Below are 20,081 nucleotides of genomic sequence, written 5' to 3'. Positions count from 1 at the left end.
GATAATGAAAAAGAGCCTTGGCTTCCTTTTTCCCCATCTTTATAATACAAATAGCACCATCTGTTTTCTTCTCTGATACACAGAAAAGGGCTTGAGAATAAATGAAGTAGTATATGCAAAAGAAACTCTCATCCAATAGAGTATTGTTTGATCCAGTAAGAGACTTACCCCAGTGGTAGAGTAAGATATATGGATGGGTTTGGGAAGAAAGAAGAGAATAGTGGAATGTTTGAAGGAGATAAAGAACAAGTCTTCAATAGGACCACTGAAATGACAGAGTAAATTGCCACCCCTGGCCAGAAATAGCCCTAGAAATAAGTGATAAGGTGAAATTTGTCATTTTGTATCTATTGAGATGCCCTTACTTTTCTCCTGTATGGTCCAGGACTCTGCAGGTCCAACCACCCTTCCCCATGCTCACTCTATAACCTGTATTCTGAAGATAGTTGCTAGGAAAATGGTGTAATTTATACACTAAATCATGAATGATTGCTGTGAAGTAAACTTACCTGCCCTTTTAAAGTTACCTTCTGGTGGCACACCAACTGAACTCAAAATAGTGACCAACACTAGGGATTTCAGATACGGAGGATGATATCTTGACAATGAGGGATGACCTTTGCCACCCCAACTCACATAATGTATAGGATCACCCAATTCATCCATGGAAGGGTCATCTGTTCCTAAAGACAGGCAGTCTGGGAAGAAAGATAGCTACAAAGGTCTGACAAAACTGGATACTTTCAAAGGACAAGTGTGCACCTTACTTCAGTTAATCCTTAGAACAATCAAGGAGGGTAAACATTTCTATTTGACAGAAGAATCAAAGGAGGCTTGTAGGTGAGGAAGTATCTCCATGACATACTGGTCAGCACATGTGAAAACTAGATGCCAACACATGCCTGTCACACCCCAAAGACACTAACCACTATGCACAACACTTCTTAGAAGAGCACGTGCCCTGAGAAACCAGACCCATATATATGAGCGGTCTTTGACAACTTTTTCTTAGAGTTCTAAGAGCTCTAAGAGCTGTTCTTAAGGTCTAAACTCTGATACTACCCTTCTGCTTTGCTTTTACCATCTGGATTTATGAACCAAAGACAGGGGAGGAACTCTCAATGCCTCTAAGAGTTCACACTTAGTCAATGGGCCTGTCTTTGTGAGAGGACCATAACAGGAGATGGGGGGGGCGGGGGTTGGACATGGAAGGCAGGGAAAGAGAGAAACTGTAGTTAGGAGCAACAAGAAAACACCAAATGCAATTCTTCACCTCCAAAGCCTTTTTGGACAGTTCCTTCTCTTGGCAAAGCATGACCTAAAGCACAGAATTATCCCTTGTGAGAGCTTATTCTTGATAATGGCTCCATAGTGCACTACGGGGCCTTTAAACTTAGCAGTATCCCAGACTATGCCCCTTGGTCTTCCTCTCATCTACACGTGAGAGACAGATTAGTTTTCAGGTCATTTGAAAGACAGACACCTCGGCATCCAGAGTTAGGTCACACAGCAAGTAACTAGAAAAACTGAGATTAAACCCAGATTTCCTGACTGCCAGACCCAGATTCTTTCCAATCACTCCTTCAGCTTCCTAAAAACTACATGGCTCTGCATACCACTCCTATGTATCTACCCAATACAAAATAAAATGTGCATTATCCTATACAAAGACTTGTACGCAAATGTTATGGTAACTTGATTGCATAGGCACAACTGGAAAGGCCCCAAATATCCACCAAGAGATGACTGGACAGACAACTAGGGTTTATGCATACAATATAATATGTCTCAGTAGTAAGCAAGAACTACTGAACACAACAACATGGATGAAGCTCAAAATAATCAGGCTGAGTGACAGTAGTCAGTCAAAAAGAGACCATGCTACCTGATTCCACTTATATAAAACTCTAGAAAATGCAAACTAATTTATAGCGACAGAAAGCAGATCAGTGACTATTTGGGGATGACAGAGGGGACCAAAAGAACAAGAACAAAGGTTTACAAAAAGACACCAGAAAACCTCTGAGGGATAAGTATGTTCACCAACTTCACTGTGGCCCTGGTTTCACGAGTGTGTGCAATGAGCAAAATGTATCAGGTTGAACAATTTAAATATGTAGTTTATTGTACGTCAATCATACCTCAATACAATTGTTAAAAAAAAAATATGGACCCACTTGGGCTTAGAGTGGGCAATTCAACCATCTCTCACTTCACCCAACCCCCAAAGATGCTCTCATCCCTTAGGCTTCAGTCTGTAGCAAGGTTACTGCTAATGGGATGATAGCAAGATATCTGACCAACATTGATGAATGATTATTATAATCAAAATATTGGTCTTCTCCTCCTCTTTAAGAATACAAATTTAGGGTGACTGCAGCTTCCCTCTAGGCAGAGGGTTTCCTTTTTTTCCTGCCTGGGGAGCACTAAGGAAAACAAACAGAAGCACTTACCATTATTCTTCTTATTAAGTAAGCCTATAAACATTTGGACTAGTCTTGCCGATTTAAGACAGATGTTTCAATTGCAGAGGGCTGGAAAATGCAGAGAGAGTAAAAGGGAGAAGCAAAAGGGAAGGGAGAGGAGAGAGGAAAGTGGGTGCTGCAGAAAGCAGACACAGAAGGACCAAAGCAGAAAGGCAAAGGCCCTCCACGCAATGCAGCAAGGAGACTGCTGGTCTGCAGTGAATGTCCAGAACTCACCACACAGCCCTGCTGCCTTGGGATTGGACATGTCGTGGGACTTTTATGGCTATGGACTTGAGAAGATGACCACCTTCGCCCAGGATGGGAAGAGACCGGCCCTTCCCACCAAGAATCCTCAAGACCTTTCCCATCCCTACCCACGAAAGGAAACTGAATTACAGCTGGGCTGCCCCCACATTCTTGGCCAGCTCAGGGACAAATATGCAATCCAAGACTTGGGGCAGGACACTTGAACTGGGTTGTCAGGAGGAAGGCATGAGGTCAAAGCTGAAGGTAAGTTTTCTGCCCCTATATCTGGGTTAAGGAAGAACTGACTTAAAAGTGGTGGATTCCCTCTGAAGAGATGCCAAGACTCTGCCCTGGAACTGCCCCCTCTGGAGGAAGGGATACAGCTCACAAGATGGGAATCCCTGGCCAGCAGCCATTCTGTTACTGCTAAGAACTTGTCTGGCAAAGCTATCTGTCACTGATGGCCTGTTGCACAGGGAAACTTCCTGCCTGTCAGTGACCCCTCACACACCAGGGCTGGGACTCTGAAAATGCAGGGCTTCGTGAATTTGGGGGTGTCAATGTCTCCTGCATTACGGACATTCAAAGTGGCCTCTTAGGAGAAGCAGGTAAAATCACTGGTGTTGCTTATTACAGTGTAGACACCTACTAAATCCGAATCTCTGTGGACACTACCAGATCATCTGCATTTGAACAAGCTTCCCCAGATAATTCTCACCCATGCCAACATTCAGAGATCAATGCCCTTCCAGATTAGAAAGCTGGGAACCTGGTATCCCTCTCATAAGCAGCTCACTACCTACTTTTCTCAGTTTACAGGGAGGAAAGGGAAGCCTCCCACAAAATAATCAAGACCTTTCCTGCAGTGAACATTTTCCATAAAAGGTTCTCCTGCATACTTTGTTACACATTCCATATCAGAGACATAAAGGGGGAGAAACCTTCCCTTTCAATTATTTGCCATTCCATGGAAAGGCACACAGGAAGACCAGCAGGCAAAAGGCCAAGGTATGCTGTGCTTTGAGTCAAGCACCACACAGGGCTTGGTCCTCCCATTTGTTATAATCCCAATTCATCCCCCATAACAAACCATGGGCTACGAGTCATTACTCCTGTGTTATAGTGAAGTCTAACACTCTTGCCACATATTCCTCCTAACGAAGCAAGGCTTGCTTCTCCATACAGAGTCCTGTAACCACTATAATGTCACTAAGGAAGGTGCAAGGCCCAGAGAATCACTGAGATTGAGACAGCATTATCCTATTCCTTCCCCCAACATTTCCTCCTCAAAAATCCTCCCACTTCTCCCAGTTCCAAATACCGTCTTGGGTTCCACCACCCCTGCTGGCAAGCCTCTCTCCTTCCCTCCAACATTCTGGGCCAAAAGGTTCCCTCCAAAGGATATGTTGTGACCCACACACAGCCCAGATCTCTAGCGGTGGAGGAGAGACCCTAGGAAAGAAAAAAGTCATACCTGTACCTGAGTTACTGCAACATGGAACACAGCAGGACAAATACAGCCTGTTCAGTCACGTCTACCCAGGCTTTGAAGCTGGCATTTCCAGAATGTGTGTCATGCCATTTTCAACCAGGTGGGCCTAGATGTCTTGGTTGCATGTCTCAACATGAGCTCCACCTCATGGGATGGGATACCTGTTCCTTACCAGACAGCAAACACAGTTGAATGCTTTCATATCTCAGAGACAGCTGGGCCTAGGCTCAAGGACCTGATGGCCAAAGATGGTTATGGTTCATCCGGAGGGATGAGAACCAGGCTCAGAAGCTCCACTCTGGTTAAGAAGAAACATGAACTGGAGGCATACAGGTTCCTCTGCCTCTCCCTGCAAGGTCTTCATCTGAGAAATGGGAATCAACTGGTGCTTTAGTCTGGGTTTCCCCCAAAAACAGACCCTGAGAAAAGGATTTGGGCTCAAATATTTATTTGGGAGGTGACTGCAAGAAACACAAGTAAGTGAGAGAAGGAAACAAGACAAGGATGGGAAAAGAGCCAGCGCATGAGCCAGTTATCATGGTGGGCAAAGAGGTTCTATCTCCTCAGGACCTTTTTAGGACACGTGTCTAACACACCTCAAAAATATCCCACCAAAGGATGGAGACACTGGGGTATATATCCACCAACTTTTATCCCTTATTAGTTAAAGACTGCCCTTGGGGGCATTAAGATCCCTATACTTTTAGGCTGTCTTATATGTGAGCAGAGCAAGCTACTACACAGAAGAAGAAAAATCCCTCTGGCAGAGAAACTGAGAAACATGGGGGCTTGAGGTAAGAAGGTAACAGTGGGCATAAGGAATGTCCATTGCATCTACAGGTGACCTCAGAGGTGGGATCGGGGAAATGGTTGGGACAGCAATAGTACCTGCTGTACTTATCATCCCCACAGGGTAGATTAAAGTAGACAATGTAAAAAACACATGGCACTGTGGAAGATAGGCACATGTGCAAGGAAAAGTATTTTTATTATTATTATTATTATTAACTTTGGGATTTACACCACAGTTCACAGACTCTCCTTAACCAGATTGGGAACACAAATGCCTCCCTCTTGCCTAGACTGAAACTGCAAGTTCTATGGGACAAATACCTGGTCAGGCTGAGGTGTGAGGGAACAGAGGGGTCGCTGGACACACAGCCATATGGGACTACCCTAGTGCATGGTCAGCCCAGTATAGCACACACTCTCCACAGAGCCTACTGCCTGGCTGAGAATCCAACCTGCCTGCTTTGTGAAGTCACCCTAACCTGGACAGGAGCCTTTACTAAATTCCCTTGTGATCTCTTGGCATTAATGTCTTCAAATGTCCACAGCATTCTCAATTTATCTTCTACTGTTCGAGTTCCATGACTAGAACACTCCAGCCAAACAATACAGAAGTCCAGACAAGCAGATTCCTTTAGGATTCACATGGAACCTTTGGGCATTAAACATACATTAAACTTGTGGCTGGATCATAGATGATGTCTGTAGTTACCCCAAAAGGCCTTCATTTAGGAAGAACAGAACCCAGAACAGGCCATCAGTGGGGAGCCAATATTCCTACTTTATAGATGAGAAAAACTGACAAGAAAAGTGATTTATCCAAGGGGCACCTGGGTGGCTCAGTTGGTTAAGCGTCCGACTCTTGATTTCAGCTCAGGTCATGACCTCAGGGTTGTGAGATCAAGCCCCACACTGGGCCCCACACCGGGCTCTACACTGGGTGTGAAGCCTGCTTAAAATTCTCTCTCACCCTCTCCCTCTGCCCCTTGCCCACGCCCCTGCCCTGCTCACACTCCCTCTCTGTCTCTGAATTAAGAAAAAAAAAAAAAGTGATTTATCCAAGATTATTTAGGTCCTAATCTTGTTCATTCATTCATTCAGTAGACATTAAAGGAGTACCTACTATATGCCAGGGGCTTTTTTGGGTGTTAGAAAAATAGCAGGGAACAAGAAAGACAAGTTCTCCCATTGTTATGGTGTCCACATGCTCTTGGGGAAGACAGACAGTAAACAAATAAAAGGAACATGATTGGTGCTATGAAGAAACTAAAACACACTAAGGAGGTAACAAGTGATGGCACACAGGGAGCACTATTTTAGAAAGAGTCGTCAGGAAAAGCTTGTTTAGAGTACAATATGTGAGCAGGCCCATGGACTAGGAAGCGTGAGCCAGGCAAAGATCTGGAGGAAGAGCACAAGAAAGAGAAAACAGCAAATGTGAGGACCCTGAGACAGAAGGGCCCTGGCATGCTGAAGAAATGGCACGGGCCAGTCTGGTTATACGGTGGTGGGCATGGGGCTGAGCTCTGTGATGTCAGAAGCCTGGAATCCACTCAAGAGGAAGGCCGACCACAAGGGTCCCCACGAAGGGAGGCCAGTTCATTTCACAGCTCCTATAGGAAAGGCTCCTCATTCATTTGCTTTCTATTTGTCTCTGGGAAATAAGAAGTGAGATTCTCAACACAAAGGAGGTGAGAGTTGGCATTTTGAAGGAAGAGGAGGTTTGAAACAGTATTTTGAAAGAGAAGGCAGGTATATTCACAAAGGACATGTGGTAAAACTGCAGTACTGAGATTTGTCATCATAAATGCAAAGTCAGCACAGTTGTGTGTGCAATTTCTCCAGCCACATTTAGCTACTCGGGTGTACGTCCAGGGTAAGTAGAGAGCTGGAGTTCTGACAGGAAAATGCAATGGAAAGAGAACAGAGAGGAGGGCACCATCCATACAAGGATATGTGTTTGTATCAATTACCATGAAATCTGAGCCTGAGAAGGGCAATGGACAGGTGGTGGAGTCCATGGACTGAAAGTTCCCCTGGGACTGAAGAGTACTGAAGAGAAGTTACTGAGAACGGAGGATATAGTGATTAGAAAGGCAAGGCCTGAAATCAAGATTTTAGAGGAGTAACAGTTACAGGTATTGATGAGGACTAGGGTCTAAGCAAGAAAATAGATGGCACCTATTAAAAGGCACATTTTAAAAAGGTAAGCAGTGGCCAGGTGAGTGGTACAATGGGATATTACAGAAGCGTTAAGACATAGCCTACGGCCACATGAATACAAAATGCTCTTGGCAAGACAGTCCCATAACCCGGTAACAAAAGCCAATAATGTCACATTGAGTAATACAGAATCCTAACTTTATATAGGGATAAGAGTTTAACAATAGCTTTCATGAATAAATATGCTTTCTGTGGCACATGTAATAATATGTATGCTGGTTTATTCTCCTTATTTTATAAAAGAGGACACTGAGGTTCAAAAAGAAACAAAGGCACTTGCCCAGAGCCCAACAGTTAAAGAAAGGAAAACTAAAACCCCCACTTCTGTCCTCTGCTTTCCGGTCCAGCTCTCTTCTGACTCAACTACAGAATCGGACACAGTATCACCAGATTATAGTCTCTGAAGTCACACCATCGGGTTCAAACCCAGCTCCCCCCCTTCACTAGCTAGGTAACCTTGAGCAAATGAATTACTCTCACGGTGCCTCAGATTTATCCCCTCTAAAGGGGAGATAATATAGCGCCTATCTCAAAGGGTGAGCAATGAATAAAATAAAGCTTGAAAAGTGCTTAAAGCTTCACCTGGTCCACAATAAGTGCTCAAATAATTGTCAGAGGTTACTATAATAAAGTGAAAAGCTTTATGACGTCTGCTACAAGCACAGCTATCTCCCCACTCAGACGCCCTCATGGACAACTGGAAGCAATGCCGCCTGCCCTGCGCGCCCCGTTCTGCCTCTTAGAGGCTTCATGGATGACTGGGGGCTTGAGCAGGTGTTGAAGGGCAACCAGGGATTCTCAGACTTAGGTTCGTGGAAGGGTGCAGGGAGAGCTCGTCACATTGGATAACAGCGTGAACGAGAAACTGGAAGGGGGTTTGATGGGGACATATTCACAATACAGTGAGGAAACCAGGTATCTGAGAAAGGGTGAGTCCTAAAAGTCCCCGGGACTCGGGAGAAGTTAGTTCTAGGATGGGAGCTTTCTCAGACTTCTCTCCTCTTTCAGATGCTTCCAGAGAAAACAGAAAGTAATGCTGCTTGCCCTCTCCACTCTCTGTTCTGCTTCTCTTTTGGTGCCCTCTGTAGAGCAGAGAGTCATTCTACATAAACACTGAGCCCAAAAGAATCCATCTGAAATGGTTTCCTAGTGAACCGAGTCCATCGGAAGTTAGAGAAGCATCAAGGCGACTAGGGCAGGAGCTGTTCATCTCAAGTGGAATTGACGTCCATTTTAATGCCCTGTGTATTCCCCATCACCCAGATTGGGAGATGAAGAAAAATAGTGTGTGAAAATAATGTTGGATTTAACTTCAATGAGAATAAGATTCTGAATGATAGCAGATACTCTGTACTTAACTGACCCTATTATGAGCAGCTATTGAAGAATGTTCAGGATAATGAGCTATCTCATCTTCCATATAACAAGCCATGGGTGGATTGCTCAGATATTATAGCCTTAAAAAAAAAACCCTACAGACACCAATGCCCCCCCCCCCCCCATAATAAAAAAATCACACTAAGGATGGGGCTACTTCTTGAACTAGGTTCTCTGTCATCAGGGCTCTCATGTTTCATGAAGGCATAGCCAGGGTGGTATTTGTCCTACCAGCCACACCTTCCCAGTCTTGCCTACCCTGGAGTTGCTGAGCTCCCGACATTTGCCACCTAGGTAAAATCTGCCTTCAACAATTCCACCCCTTTCAGTAATCTCTATCTCACCAGCAAGGGACCCACCCGAACAACATCCTCCTCAGAACTGAGCCCAAAATGGCCATCCTTGATGTAATATTTATGTATTTATTCACAGAAAACCATTTATGGAGCATCTTTTATGTGTTCAGCATTGAATGAGACAAATATAGTTCCTGTCCTCCCAAAGCTCGCATGGAAGACAGATGTTAAATTGACAAGCGCAGTAAGATATGGTTAAGCGTTATGGTCATGGCAGGACAGGATGTACAGCAGTACCGAGAACAGAGGGACCCAGCCTTCCCTGCCAGGGGTCAGGGACAGACCAGAGAACACGTATGCTCAAATACCTGATATTCAGTGTATGTGCACACACATACTCAGAAGCACATACATCATCCCTGAAAATCATGAGCCCTTTATTTCAGGGCCTCGTGCAGGTCCTTTAGAAGAGAACTTGCTGCACAGCTCAGTGAACAGGAAGCACCAGGATGGAGCCCTTCTTTCATATCTGCCAGTACACTGCTGTGCAAACTTGCACAACATACTCAGCCTCACTTAGTCTTCCTCTCTTCCTCTGAATGAAGGAATCCAGAGAGATGACCCCTTGTACAACAACGTTTATAAAGTCCACAACCCTAGGGGCACCTGGGTGGCTCAGTGGTTGAGCGTCTGCCTTTGGCTCAGGTCATGATCCCGGTCCTGGGATCGAGCTCCACATGGGTCTCCCTGCTCCGCGGGAAGCCTGCTTCTCCCTCCCCCACTCCCCCTGCTTGTGTTCCCTCTCTCTGTGTGTCTCTCTCTGCCAAATAAATAAAACCTTAAAAAAAAAAAAAAATCCACAACCCTTGAGGGCTTGGGAGAGAGAGTTAATACCTCTGCCTGGGCCATGACCCCTACACCAAGCCCTTCTCAGCCCTCAAAGTCCCTCCCAACCAGCCCTCTGTGAACAAAGTTCTCAATTTTACTTTTAAAGCAAAACTGTTTCATTACTTAGTCAGCTGAATGTTATAGGGCACCTACTTTATAAGATGTTCTGTGGAAGATGCAAAAGAGCATGAGCCATGGGTCCCGCCCTCGAGTTGCTTATGCTCAACTGGAGGAAGGTAATTTAGTGAAGTTACAACTGCATGTAGATGACAAAAAGCCAGAGAGTAGAACACAAAGCCATGCCAGTGTGGTATCAGAGACTAGTGTGACTTCTCTGCCTGTCTGATGCCCCTACACTCTACTGAATATATCAGTTTGCAGAGAGCACTACCATTCTTCAGGAACCCCAAGAACCTCTGTCCCCAACTCTGTCTCAACTTTGGCACTGTTGGCATTTTGAGCCAGATGATTCTTTGTTGTGAGGGCTGTCCTGTGTACTGTAGGATGTTTAGCAGCACCCCTGGCCTCCACCCACTAGATGTCAGTAGAACCCCCCCCCAAACCCAAAACCCGTCTCCAGACGCTCCAAGTCTCCTAGAGGACAAAATCACCTACAATACACAAAGAGAAAACAGAAAACTTTCCAAAAAATCAAAAAGAACTAACCATTTTAGATACACGAATGCAAAACTTCCTGAAGACACTGAGGAGTTTTGTGTTTTGAAAAGCTCCTCCCTGCTGCTCTCAGGTTGCCTCCCTCTCCCTTGCAGCAAAAATATTTCAACTACCCAATTATATCCTGCATTCAGAATGGTAATTGAGGGCAGGTAGGAAAGTAACGTATGGAATCAAATGTAAAAGGGTTTTTTTTGACCAGAAAATAACTTTGTCTCTGTGACTTCCAAAAGTCACCCACTCAGCCTGCCTGGTGGCTGAGAACAGTGTTAGCCGGCCAGAAAGGCATCAGTGACCAAGTTATTCCAGCCCATTACCCCAATCCACCAGGCAACGCTCGTCAGAGAGGAAATCATTAGGGGACAGGAGGGAGGTAGGAGCACTAAGAAAACCTTGGACATTTGTCCATTAATAAGCACTTTCACCAACGACTTCAAAAAAGAGTTTTAGGAGTGGGGATTAAGAAAATTAGCAACCATAACAGCAAAGGAAAAAGACACTTTTTCTTTAAGAAGACTTAAGAAACTGCCCTCTGCTACCAGCATTCCCTTCTATTTTCATTATTTCTTTCCTTTATTATCTCTTAAATAGATTATCTGAAACAATCAAATTTACAAATAACACATGTGTAACTTATAAAGCATAATATAATAAATATTTGTGAATTCCCATCCAATTAAAAAGTTAGAACCTTATGATTAACCTTCACCCACTTGGAAATATACCTCTCCTCTCCTTTCTCCACCTTCCTCTCCTCCTCCAAACATAATCGAAGTCCTAATTTTTACTGTTTTAAGTGTGGTTTTACCACAAATGTGTGTAAGCTGAAGCTCGCTGTGTTTGCTCTTGAGAACCAAAAACATGGTATCATACCACATGTGGTTTTCTGAAACTTACTGTCTTTTCTCAATATTATTTTGTAAGATTTATCCATGTTAAAGCATATATTGTATTTCATTGTATAACGGAGTGTATTTATCCATTTTCTTGATGATTAGCATTTAAGTAATGCCCATATTTTTTGCTAGGCTGAGAAGGGCAGCTATGAACATTCATGAAAATGTGCAAGAGTTTTTCTAGAAGTGGGTTTGCTAGGTTATAGGGTGGGCTAATGTTCACCAGTGACAAACTGTTTTGCAAAGTGGTTGTACCATTAGTAATATGTAAAAAATTTTATTGACTTACATCCTCTCAAACTTGATTTTGTTTGATTTCTTAAGCTTTTCCAATCTCTAATGGAAATTCATACACTTTTAATCCTTCTCCCAAATTTCTGAACTATAATTACTACAAAAGAGATACGGGTCTTCAATCTTTTCTTACATTTCAAATTAATTCAATTATCTACCAATCTCACCACTATGCTTCCTGTGTTAAGAAGTGAAAACCATAGTCCCTGTCCCCAGGAGTAAAAGAAGGAACATCATCATGCAAATCAGAACAACTAGAGAATGACACCAAATACAGATTCTAAGAAAAAATTAAAAGAATTTAAGAAAATGCAAACCAAAACAACAGAACCAATTTTAACCTATCAAATCATTATTAATTTCTTTTAAATGACAACACTGAAGGTGTCAGGAGAAATGTATTCTCATACATGACAACTGGTGGGAATATAAATTGGTAGAATCATTCTACTGGACAATTTGACAAAAATATTTAAACACACTAAAATTTTTTAATATTCCTTGACTCAATTCTACTTCTAGAAACTTATTCTGCAGACATAGTCAAGAAAAGTACACAAAGGGGGCGCCTGGGTGGCTCAGTTGGTTAAGCCTCTGCCTTCGGCTCAGGTCATGATCTCAGGGTCCTGGGACTGAGCCCCAAGTAGAGCTCCCTGCTCGGTGGGGAGTCTGCTTCTAGACTCTCCCTTTGCCTTTTCCCCCTCCCCAGTCATGCTTTCTCGCTCTCTCAAATAAATAAAAAATTTTTTTTAAAAGTACGCAAAGATTTAGGCACGGTCCTATGTGATATAGTAACCAATGGTCAAAGACAAAAATGAAATTACCAAATCCCCAACATTGGGGAGATTGGTTAAATGATATTTGTCATAGCTACACAGCGGACACTAGGTGGGACAGTTAAGAGTGACACTGTAGAGAGATACTTATGTGCAAAAGATATCCAAAGTATGTTCTTAGGTAAAAACAAAAAGGAAACAAAAAAACAGTTTACAAAGAAATGTGACTTCAAGTTTCCAAAAAGGAAAAAATATGTGCAAGTGGTATATATGCACAGAAAAAGTTAACAATTTTTATTCAAAGAATCAGATGGTATAAAGCCTGATGTTTTCTGAATTCTAGGACAAATCAGAAAGGGTATAAGTGAAATGAGAGGATTATATGAGCAATGGCTGCATGAAAGAGTGAGACCATGAGAGAGAGCTTTTCAAGGGTGAACAAAGTGCCATGGGATTCCTCTTTGCAAGGAAAGGGTAGCAACAACGTGAGGGTCTTCACCTGACTAAATTCCATCTTCCCATCAATTTCAGTATCTCTGGAAAAGCAAGGATCCAGCCTACAAAAAGGGTGTTCGTCTCTTTAAATGCCTGGGTGAGAGTCACCAGGCCACACCACTCTTCCTATCTGTTCTACAGCACTGCCCACTGGAACATTTAAATGAAGTCAGCTGGCCAACAACCAGCCCAAGTCTTTCAACACATGGGCTGCCTGTTTGAATTATCCAAATCACACCATCACATAGAAGAGCCAAAAATGCCTTTGGTGGCTATTTACTTTGGGTGTATTTGTGTTCAAAAAAGGAGGCTTGGTGTAGATTTATGTTCTCTAGACCCGATTATAAATAAAGTGGCCTTTGTCTCCATCAATATAAATATTATAACCCAAATGTATTATAATTTCATAACCAAAACTTGTGTTTAATATATTGTCTGACAGAAAATGAAACTCGCTTGATAAATTTGCTGAGATGGAAGTGAGGGGGGTCCAGAGGGAGGTAAGGTGACTGTTCAATTGATGGTCTCAAGCTTCCTTCAGAAAGTGACAACAAATAGTCTATAAGATACAGATAAAGACAACAAAGGCATGGAGCAGGGATATAACATATCTACTCAAACCATAGACCTCAGCGAAATCGGTTTCTCCCACCCCAAAAAAATGTACACAGCCCTTCAATTTTGGAAACCCTGAATCAATATAGATATTCTAACATCTTCATTTCCAGAAAGAAACCCTCCTCAAGGAGCAAAGACTCTTGAGACTACTCTTTAAAAGAAATGCATTAAATAGAAAGGGAAACAGATAGATGCTTCTGCTAGAATTTTCTTCAGCAGGACGTGTTTAAGTCCCCACTTCTAATGCAGAGGCCAATGGAGTTGCCCCCCTACACACACTGACCAGTCAGTGAAACCAAATCCTTTTTTTCAGTGACCACAACATCCACATGACCAAGAGGCAATCACCTCTGCTCCCTAGGTTAAATGAGTATTGTGCAGACATTGGTTCCAAATTCCTCCAGTGGAAACAAATGTGATCAGCATCATTCATCAGAAAAGTATCATCTACATACCACTCTGTAAGGCAGGTAGCTGCTCCATGCCACTCAGGAGTGGGGTTCCCTGGCATGGCGGGAAAAACCTCTGCAGCCACTGAGGATATGGAGAGAGACCACTGCTTTACCAGAGTTTGGTTTCTATAGGTCCTATTCTGTGAAGAAAAATAACCAGTTGTACATACAGAAGAGTGACATTAAAATTCACCATCGAAGTCTCACCTAATAATAACAAGGACACTGCAACAGTCTCTACAAACACACCAGACTTCAAATTAAAGAGTGAGTTTATTGTTGTTAAGGAAAGCATGAATCTCTTTGCATTACGACTTGGCGAACAATAAATACAGGAGAGGTCTCTTAGGCTGATATGCATTCAAGGTATTATCTTTGCTCTGACTATATGTGCTTCTGGGTGAAAAAATTCTAATTGCACTCCCATTCAAAAATCAACCGTGGGAATAAGGAATCATGCTCATTTTATGCACAGCTGCCCGAAGGCCTTATCCTTAAAACAAATTACAGCACCTCCTATGCGACACACACTCTGAAGCTAATTCTAACCCTACAGCAAAACTCCAAAATTAAACTTTAATCTGTGATCTAAACAATTTGGTGTTTGTGATCAATCCTGGTATTTTTATAAAATGCCAAGGTAATTGTTAGAGCAGAGGAGGACAGAGTCGTCGAACAGCACATTCTGGTAGAACCAAATGAGGCTCGTGGGGCAGGAGCTGGGTGAGGAGACCTGGAGAGAAGACAGGCCTCTGTCAGAGCCAGAGATGGAAAGAGAAGGCAGGTGGATGGCAGGAAGACATGGAGCGAGGGAAGGGGGGAAGGAGGAAAGGATGGAGGGAAGAAGGGCGGGAGGGAAGAAAGAGAAAGAAGAAAGAAATCTTGGTGTGTATCATCCCTACTCCCTCTTGTCAAAGACTCGGGCAGGCCGCCACTCCATTAAAGCAATCACTTTGGCCCTATTAGCCATATCAGAAATTAAATTTGGTCTCTTGAAACTGTACACTAAGAAGCCAGTGGGGTGAACACAAATTTGACATGGTATCTCCACAAGCAAAAGGGCCAGATGACACATTCTGGGGCAGTGAGAAGCCCACCTGGGAAATGTGCCTAGAGAAGAGAGTTCAAAGAGCTTCCAGAGGAAGGTCTGCCTTTCCCCAACTGGCTGCAGCCTCTGCGTCCTACAGCAACCTGCTCAGCAGCTCTGATAAGTCAGACAGAATTCATGGGAGATTACCACACAGCTCCTGCCAAGCTGCGCCGCGGCACGGGTAATAGATACGCTCCAGCACTAAATCCTAAAAGGCCCTGCTACATCTGTCAAGCATGCCCTGGAAAAGCACCCTCAGTTCAGATGTTATCACTGCTCTGCCTGCATCAGAAGATTTAGTGTCCACCCTGGAGGTTGCTTTTGCTGCACAGTTTTCAGGGGCAAAACAACAAGGGAGAAAGATGAGAGAAAAAAAGGCAAATTATTCTTGCTTAAAGCAAAAGAAATAAAGTGATGTGCTTGCAGACTAGTTCAGCTCCTCGCCCTGCATCCAGAAGGTCCCAAATCCCACATTAAGGAGGTACTGATGTTCTAAGCTGATTAGCTAGGACGGTTAGAGTCCCTGGACTGTGACATCATGTAGATGATCTTCTATAGAGCGACTCTTTCCCAAGGAAAGCTAAACAACAAACCCAGCAGGGATCCATAGGCAAGAGATAGAAGATGTAAGCTTTTGATAATTAACTTTAAAACAGGTTCGAGAAAAAAGCTGTTCTGATATAAAATGAACTTTTCAAAGCATTTGCTTAGGAAAAGGAAAAAAAATTAAACCCCTCCAAACGGTTGTACTTCCCACTAACCATGTTTCCAGATGCAGCTTCTGTTTGTTCAAAATGTATTTTAAGCACTACTTTGGACATTTTGTTCATTATGAGCAAAGAAGAGTGTTACATTTATATGTATTTTTAAAGTGTAGAAAAAATATATATATATCTATACACACTCTCAGCATTTTAAGCACAGGAAGTCCACATATTAACTGCCTGTTTTCTCATCAGAGCCTATAATGAATCCAAAAGGAAGACAAGGGAGTCCTAATCTGACCCACCATCTTGGTTTTCTGGAAACTGCTCACACTCACAACCCAGGCTGAGTGCCCAGGGCTCCTGGTAACTGGCATGTGTCTACAGGTCTGGAGAGGTATATGCAAGATGGTAGCATCTAGCGGCCCATCTAGTAGGCTCCTGCGCTACCTGCCCACTTATGGAGGTGGACACACAAGCTGAGGGGCCAGGCTGACCTAGAAGAGGACACTGAGTGGATATTTGGGCTCTGAATCAGGAGGTAGAAGCCTGGTCTCGTCCCAGGATAGAAGATGGATCTGAACCACATCTATGAGTATCATGCTTTGCTAAAAATATCAAAAACTTCTTGGAAAAAAAAAAATGAGTTTTCCTAATAATACCATGTGACATCTTTATGTGAACCATGTCCCTGCTCCTAAAAACAAACTCAGGGAGAAAACCAAGAACTGACCACAGGATTTCAGCTTCTGGGCTCAATGGATCTTCTCATTGAAAGACTAAAAGGAGCCTCGTTTTTAGCAGGAATTCTCAAAGCTGACAGTGTTAGGTGTCTTCTTTAATGTCCTTGACAGCCCTGACAGCAGGTAATATCACTATCCCTGTTCAGAAGAGAAAACTGAGGCTCAGAGACGTGAAGTGATCTGCTCAGAATCACACAGCTCATCTTTGTTCTATTACTTGAAGTCATCCACCAGCTCTGGGTGGTTACATTAAGTCCTTTATCAGATCTTTTTAACTGTTGGAATGGATTGATATTTACTTCCAAGCTGGATGTCTGGAGTGCTTGCTGAAAACTGGGAAGTACATTTTGTCAAGAAGTTGTTTTCAGGAGCCCACAAAAGCCAACCATGAACAGGACTCCTTGGTCTTTCCAGGAGCTGAGGGTGACAGCAACTCTCTGAGCTCCTGACAGCCCACTACCGAGAAACAGGACAGGTAGTGACTGAAGTTAGGAGCTGCTTCAAATCAATGATAAAGTGTTGCCTCCTTCTGACCTTCCTCACCCACACCTTCTAGACACCATCATAGGCAAGGTGTGGCTCATCCCTGAGCACTGAACTCACAGGCATCCTTGTCAGAGAGCACTGGTTTGGGGTGTTTATGATCAGAGTTCAATTAGCCTAAGGGGAAATTAAACAATTGGCTGGTAGCTCACTGATTAGCAATTATTTTCCCAGAAAGTTAGTAGAACCATGGTGACTGCTGAGCCCCAAATCCCCATGGCCTCTTAGTGACTTTGTATAAAAAAGCTCCCATCCCTCCGTGTTTCCCCAAACAAGCTGCAGCTCTAATGACAAACATTCCAGCCTTAGGTTCTCGTCTTTGTACCCTCCGGTGCCCCCACGTCTCCCTAAACCAAGTTCAGTATGCCATATACTACGGTCACTGAATTATCATTCAGCTCTTTCCTCAAACCCACCACCCAGAAGAGATAAACTGATGGTCTCATCCCAGGATAGAAGATGGATCTGAACCAGCATCTCTAGGCTCTCATCCTGTATAATACCAGACACATGTGGCTAACGAGCCACAGGCCTGTGAGAGCCAGCTCCCCTCCCAGTGACATGGACCTGAGCCACATGAGATTGAACCTGGGTGGCAGACCCTGGTCATCTAGGTCATGACTCTGATATTAACAGATCTGGTATGAATCCCACCTCTGCCACTTACCATTTAGGCAAGTAAATTCATTCTGAATCTTAATGTCCTCATCTGTAAAATGGAATAATAAAAGTACCCATCTCAGAAGGCTGTAATGAGGATTAAGTTGGACAGTACATGGAAATGACTCAGCACACAATGTCCAGCACAGAACAAGAGCTTAGTGAACGGCACCTGTTATTGTTGCTCAGATTTCATTACAATTTACCATTACAGGCTCATTAACACTAACCTGTTAACCTAGCTGAACACTTTTTCTTTTTTGTCAACTGGATGACTGTAAGGAAGACTTCTGGAACTAGTTAAATACCTAATCTGATCAACGGGCAGCTAAAGATGACTGTCTTCTTGACCTCATATCTCTCCTTCCTGCATATCTTTAGAATATCTACGGTGCGTGACTCTCGTACCTACAGCCTTGCACTGCTGCTGAACTTTTTCACACATGGGCTTCTAATGAGACAATATCTCTTTGAATGTGAAGGTACTGTTTTCAACTTGTGGACATCTTCCTCAATATCTGGCACAGTGTCTGGTACTTGACCATCACTCAGTAAATATCACAGGATGGAAATATAAATGAAGACAAGTGTTAAGAATTCCTTTCGTGAAAGATAAGGTAAGTCCATTGTGTATCATACTGTTGTGTTGACTTGTTTTATGTCTCTTACAGACATGGGCCTTGATCAGAGGAAATCCTCTTTTATAAGCCACCACCACCAACATTCAGCACAGATTCAAGCACATAAGTACTCCATATAAACACATAATATATTCATGATTGGACAACTGATTAATTTTACTTCTGAGAGAAATTCCAAAGCCCAGGTGCTTAAAAGGTGATTTTTTCCTCTCTAACATCTCCACTGGGGTGGAGAAGACATGCTGTAAAGGCCTCCGGGGCCATTTTTTGGGCTTTTGGCCCTCCTGACTGCATCCACAATCAGGTAAAGAAGAAGAAGAAGTTAATTCCACTTCAGAATCTCTGGCCTCTGACATCAAAGTCAAAACCATGTGCATGCTTTCTTAAAAGCAGGGAACATCACTACTGTTTCCTTGCAATGTTTCCAAGACAGTAGGATTTTTTGTTTTTTAGTTGGTTTTCAAGAGAAAAGCATGGTAGTGGCAGTTCGCCTTCACTCCTTATTCACCAACAGAAGCACAATCTTACACTTTAAGAAAGAAAAGTGCAAGCCAAAGGGAAAATGCTACTAATGTATTATTTGAAAATAAATCAATTCTTAAATGATCGCTGATAAAGGGACTGAGTTATATTTGTGCTTTTAAATCTATTATACACTTAGGTTCATCCAACTGAATTAAAGAAAACACTATGACGTGTGTTTGAAATAAGGAATTCCCTGCATCAGGCCAGACTTACCCTATATTCTCTTGTCTGGACAATAGCTTCAAACTCACTCGGAGGAAGACGCAATTGTCAGCAGTTGGGGGCTTCCTCTCCAGCCCCTTAGACCCCAAATTGACTCTTCCAGCTTTCAAAAGCAAACAGCAATCGCCAGAAAGTGACTTATTTCATAAAAGAAACTGAAACACAATGCCCTGATTGGGTTACTCTTTCTTATAGAATGAGAGCACATTCACACTCCAGCAAAGCCATCGGCCCCATTTCAAGAACTTCAATTTGACTCACAGAGTAAAAGTGGACTGTGGGGAGCGCACTTAAGACCCGTGGTTCAACATCAAAGGGGGAAATGTTCAAATATGTTAGAGACTCTGCGCAAAGGGGTATTATGTGTCTCCACAGATAGGCTTGGGCATACAGGTGGAAAACATTTTTCCCCATTTGTCATGTTCCAAACGTCTCTGCTTTAAAGGAAAGCATGAAAATGGGGAGTTAAAAACAACGCCTGCACCTTTCCTCAATGATTTCTGCATGTTTGCTACATTTGATGCAGACGTGTGTCCTACACTGGTTGAAAAAGGACTTTGATTCTGACCTTCTCCTGTCAAAAACAGCTACTGTCAAGAATAATCTAAAACAGCTTCATAAGGGACGCTTAACTGATTAATCTCTGAAGGTCACACTGTCTGTTTAGACTCTAACATTGGTGCCACTTGCAGAATAGCTAAACTTGTGAGGCTCCAGCAAGCTCACGATAGGGAGCTCGGCTCCCAGGGGTAGTTATAGATAATTAGCACAGTTAAAAGTTCAGCCACTTCAGGTAGTTTTTACAATCCCATTTCTTCAAGCGCAGGGGCCATGTCTCATCACGGTTCTCATCATCATCAAGAAAACACATTTATTCTCTAGCAACTTGCAAGCCGACCTACAAGGGGAGCTCCAGTGCACCCATTCAGTCCCTCAGGAGTCGGTGTCTGAGACAATGAGCCACAGGG

The sequence above is a fragment of the Zalophus californianus genome, chromosome 8 (genome assembly GCF_009762305.2).
Source record: "Zalophus californianus isolate mZalCal1 chromosome 8, mZalCal1.pri.v2, whole genome shotgun sequence".
Taxonomy (NCBI): Eukaryota; Metazoa; Chordata; class Mammalia; order Carnivora; family Otariidae; genus Zalophus; species Zalophus californianus.
The sequence above is the reverse complement of the archived record's forward strand: the minus strand, read 5'-3'. Positions refer to the sequence as shown.